This window comes from Mandrillus leucophaeus, unplaced genomic scaffold (genome assembly GCF_000951045.1).
Source record: "Mandrillus leucophaeus isolate KB7577 unplaced genomic scaffold, Mleu.le_1.0 Scaffold2, whole genome shotgun sequence".
Taxonomy (NCBI): domain Eukaryota; kingdom Metazoa; phylum Chordata; class Mammalia; order Primates; family Cercopithecidae; genus Mandrillus; species Mandrillus leucophaeus.
Genome location: NW_012102031.1, coordinates 9,929,107 through 9,934,420, shown reverse-complemented (window position 1 = coordinate 9,934,420; position 5,314 = coordinate 9,929,107). Strand labels below are relative to the sequence as shown.

General features: G+C 46.8%; 1 protein-coding gene and 1 long non-coding RNA gene across 4 annotated transcripts in view; one reads left to right on the top strand and one right to left on the bottom strand.

Annotated features, from left to right (window-relative positions):
• The window catches only part of LARGE (like-glycosyltransferase), a 692,738-nt gene that overhangs the window by 478,930 nt on the left and 208,494 nt on the right, over positions 1–5,314 (bottom strand). The gene's annotated exons all lie outside the window — the stretch shown is intronic.
• LOC105538940 overlaps positions 2,725–5,314 on the top strand; it is a 25,854-nt gene continuing 23,264 nt past the window's right edge. Inside the window, exons 1-2 of the long non-coding RNA XR_001005986.1 lie at positions 2,725–2,839; positions 3,349–3,497. This is a non-coding gene — a long non-coding RNA (uncharacterized LOC105538940). The remainder of the gene's footprint in view (positions 2,840–3,348; positions 3,498–5,314) is intronic.

Here is a 5,314-nt window from a genome sequence, read left to right as displayed (position 1 = left end):
GAAGGAAGGAAGGAAGGAAGGAAGGAAGGAAGGAAGGAAGGAAGGAAGGAAGGGAGGAAGGGAGGGAGGAAGGGAGGGAATTACTTTATCAATTATAAGTCATTATGAAGATACTAAGGACAATGATGTGGTGATGACAAAAATAAAAGTAACAAATACTGTGACATATACAATGGTAAAAGTCCTTGAACTGAATGAAAACGTGCTGAGCACCTACGATGTGCATGGAACCGAGCTGCACATTATGGGAGAAATACATCATTCCTGACCTTAGAATTGAATGAACAGACAAAAACACACAACAGAGTCACAGCAGAAGGCACGTTATAGTAAGTCACCCAACGGAGGAAAGTATAATGGCAAGACCAAAGACAGAAAAATAACCCTGATAAGACAGAATGGAAGAAACAGGGAAGAGGGACTCTACAGAAAAGGTGAGGTAGGTCTAGGAAGAAGAGGGTGGACCTTGCACAAGTTAACAACTCAGAGACAGAAAAGGAACACGTGCATTCGGGGAACCACCTTGGCCGTGGCATGGGCAGACTGATGATTGGGGTCGCAAGTGTGAATTGAGGTGGGAGCTTGGGGCTGAGCTGTTCTGATGAAGTTGTAAAGGGAAATTAGAGCGAGATCCTAGAAGGCGGTAAGTGAGCCACTAACAATATCTGGCCTTACTCGTTTGCTTTCTAGGCAACGAGGAGCCACAGAAAGCTTTTGAACAGGGAGTGGCACAGCCTTTGAGGAAGATTCCTCTGGAATCTATACGAAAGGCTGGAGGATAAAAGGAGGCAGAAGGCAAAGTCAAAGGGGTCAGACAGGAGCTAGCAAAGGCTTATTCGAACAAGGCAGCCATTAGAGACAATTACAAGAAAGAGAAGTTTCTAGTTGAAAAGAACTTTATGAAGTTCTCGTCAAAAAGAAAATGCAGTCGTGAATTTCCAGGTTGGCTGCAGAGCAAGCCCAGATGTGGGTTCACGGTGTAAAGAGCGCAGCCTTCAGGATCCAGGGACAAAGGGAGGCATGCCATCTTTCTTTCTCCCAAGAAACAGCTCCAGGATGTGGGTGATGTGCAAAGAAATTCTAGAATCAGCTCACGTCTATAGATGTTTGGGAAATCCACTGTGTCCAGTGAGGTACTGTAAGGTGATGAGTGGAAACAAGAATGAAAAAGGTGCTTGCTGATTCCAAAAACCTTAAACACAGACACACATCTCCGATATCAGGCGGATTTGGGTAAGGGTCATGTGAAGTTAATCAAGGAATCAAGGGAAAAGGGAAAAGGGACATGGAATTTGGGAAATGACTAAGAAATGTTGAAAGATAAAATTTGTGTGGTGTACCTTAAAGAGAAACTCCTGTATATCAGGAGCCTGCCATCCACACAGGCATTCTCAGCCCCCTTTTTTTATCCCCTCTACCCATTTGTGATGGTCTCTCTGGGGGACCTCATTCATTCATACAGCTCCCTACACCACCCTTAGCCTGAGAAGGGGCCTGGCTGGGCCACCAACCCAATTGGGATTCATCACTGAGCCCAGCCTTTGGTTGCAGCCAAAACAGGAAAGAGAATGAAGGAGGCTAGAAATACCATAAAGACAAACTTGGAGCTAGTGCCGACCAAACCAGTTCCCTGCTTCAAAAATGGAATGATACTGAAGCGTCAGCTGAAGAAGGCTGCACAGCTTGAAAGAGGAAGCGTCAAAGGAAACTTGGTGGAGAGGAGAGTGTGAATAGGGAAGTGCCAACAGGGACACGTGCAGGGGGTGGGAAGGCAGGCAGGATGCCCAGTGAGAGTGACAGAGGCCAGCAGAGCACGAGCGTGCAAGGAAACACAAGGAACGAGAGGCTGCGTGGGTGACGGAGTGTGCCGGGGTGACAGGCGGATACAGCACATGACGCAGAGTGGAAGACAATCACAGGTAGAGAAGCGTCAGCAAACGAATGCATTTTTTCTGTTCTCCTAACAAGTTGGCATGTATCAGACAGGAACGGTGAAGGAGGAGAGCATGAGACGGGGTGAAAAGCAGAGCCACAGGGTCAATGAAGGACTAAGTCCCAGAACACAAAGACCAAGGTTTTTTTTTTTTTTTTGAGACGGAGTCTCGCTCTGTCGCCCAGGCTGGGGTGCAGTGGCCAGAGACCACGGGTCTTTCTTGACTAGGCTGATGATGCTATGGGGGCGGAGGTGGAAGTGGGAATCTCTGGCTCTCAGCCACAGTTCTATAAGTGTCACCTTCATGCCCTCATCTGTATGCCCCAGTGGGATCATTACAAGGACAGAATTATCTCTAGATGGAGGAGGGAAGAGTTGATATAATGTAGACCAAACTACACCCAGCCATGCCCGTGGGCTATGGTACCGGAGACCCATCCCTCCCAGAAAATGGTGAACAAAGGCTCTGCATGCACTTATCAACTTTATAACAGTCACAGTAACTTCTCCTTCTTGGTTCATTCATTTATTCATCCATCCATTCATTCGCCAATTATTACTGAGTGTCTATTGGCGGACAAGCTGGGCACTTCTAAACATACTGAACACGACCAACCAATCACCCGCCCTCAGGGATTTTACAGTCTAGCGGGAGAACATAGAAAAGAGACAGTCTCAACAGCCAGTAAATACAGTGGAGGCATCAGGCAGTGATCAGAATTGTGAAGGAAATAAAGGAAGGAAAGGTGGGGTGGGAGGAGGACTTCATAAAGGGCCCTCTCTTACAAGGTGAAGTGTGAACAAATACCTACAGGAAGTAAAGGGGCTACAAGGGATCCATGGAAAGAGCATTCCCAGAACTGGGCCAGGGCAGTGCACACAGTGAGGAGGGCTGCTGTGTGTGAGGTGAGCAAGAGAAGACACAAGGGTGGGGGACACGGGAGGTGGAGCCAGGAGGGCAGGGCTGAGGGGCTCTGGAAGCTCTGGAAAGGCCAGCGGTCAGGTCTGATGGTGGGTCTGAGCAGAGTCCCTTTGTGACACCCTTCTGCTACCGCATGGGGCAAGGGAAAAATCCCAAGATGTGGTCTCGGAGGCAGGAGCACAGAGGCGACAGGGTGGTGACCTGTCCATTGGCCTCGGGCGGTATTCTGAATGCAAGGGTCAGCAGCAGCAACTGTGCAATAGTGCCTTTCTTTTCAAAGAGCCAGCTGCTCTGATTCAGAGACAGTCCCTACCAATTGAGGGTTCATCAGGAACTAGAGGACCAGCCAACAAGGTCATTACCTGTCGCCATTGCTGCATTTACTGGTAACCAAAAGGGGCAGGGTACGGTGGGACCACGAACCCAAAGAGAAGGTCTGGGAGCATGCAGATGTGCCTCTTAAGCCTCACAATTGTCCTTTTGCTAAATTTAGGTTGGAACAACACGTTCAAAGCCACCTCGAAAGCCCATCCTCGTGTGTGTGACTGTGAACCGCGTCGCAATCTCTTAGAAAGTGAAAACATCAGGCTTACATTTTTCACTTGCCTCACAGGGCTCAGTGCTCTGCAGTATATACGGGAAGCACCAAATGAATACTTTTCAGAAATAAATTAAATAACTGCAGAATAGTCATAACAACAGTGTTCTTTTTTTTTAACAACATTTAATAATTGCTTACTCTATGCCAGTACTTTACAGACAGGGGCAATATGCCCCCTGCCCCGGAGACATTTGGCAATGTCTGGAGACACTTTTGGAATCACAAATCAGGGGAGAGACGCTGCTGGTACCTAGTAGATTAGGAAAGCTGCAAAATATCATACAATGTGCAAGACAGTCCTCCTCGGCCCCCCGTAATGAAGGATTTTCCAGCCCCCAAAATCTAACGCTTATAAACCACTAAGCTTATTTAATCTTCACAGCTACTCTTTTTTCCCCAGTTGAGGAAACTGGGCCCTGAGACATTAACTTGCCCGAGAGATCACAGTGGGTAACATTCTAGAGCACAAACGAGGGAGCCGACAGGTAAATAAATAGATGGGTAGAGTGCAACAGATAGGAGACAGATGGAGACAAAAATGGGAAAACTGGGAAATACGGAAAAGAACAGGGAATGGATGAAAAGCAGTCCTACGCCAAGTTCTGCCAAGAAATGACACATGGCCCTGGGCCTTCCTCTCCTGACTCTAAACCTGAGTGCACACAGCTATAAAATTATAGGAGGGTATAGGAGATCACTGACTTCCAGCTTTAACATTTTCAGGGCAAGTTTTTCCCTGCAGCTGAAATATTAGCTTTATATAAATACTCGTAAACATGTGGTACTATTCCCCGTACAAATCCTAAATTCCTTCCCCTTTACTCAGCAAAGGCAGGAGATGCCAAATGCCTTATGATATACTCCTCCCCTCCTCCTTTCCTTGCTTCTAAAAATATCTGCGAACAGTCACCTGTGCCACGCATTGAGCCAGGGCTGGAAATATTCTAATACCAGATGTGCAAAGCCCCTTTTAATATGGTGCATTTGTGAAGCGTCCATTACTGAGCCAGGCCCAAGGTGGGCAGTAATTTCCCTACTGCACAGATGGGGCACCATACTGGGACTCCAGCTAACTTTATCAGCAGCAGGCAAGACTGGGGGAATTGGGATGCAGGGACAGAATTCCCTCCCCATTCGGATCATGCCTCCCAGCCAGTGTCAATATCTACTTCTCTGCTCAATAAATCCTAATGATCATCTTAATAGAAATCAATACCTACTAAACGGCAAAGGAATAAGAAAGCAAGGCAATATGGATGACAGAAAGAGGTTTTGAGATGAGATGGGAATAGATTCGGAAAAGCCGGGTGGGGAGAATCAGTTTGTCATGGCTACCATGGATGGGTCAATGCCAGCAGCAGAAATGAGGCTCCCTGAAGGTCAAGGTGACGGGGAAGCCAGGAGGAGTTGGAAGACAGTTATGGATGGGCTCCAAATTGGTCCCTAAAGAAAATGATGTTTTCTATTTCTTATGACAACATTGTCATAGGGCTGTTAACAAGAATCAAGAAATGTCAGACTGTACCAAGGGATGACATCCAGTCACAGCCTGAGCTGGTTTGATTAAGCCATTTAATTAGCATTTATTTGGGGCTGGGCACTGAACAGAGGGTGATCCATTCACCATCTGATTCAATTCTCACATTAAAGGACGTAGTAGGTATTACTCTTGTATATATCGCAATGAGGAAACCAAGGCCCATAAAGGTGCTAATATTTTGCTAAACCAAATAAAGTAAGAGTGTATCTAACGCCCTGTTTGTCTCACCACCCTACAGCAATGTCAGTGAGGATGGATAACAGAACATGGAGAGAGATGTAGCTTACTAGAACCCTATGGCTTTAATCCCCACCATGA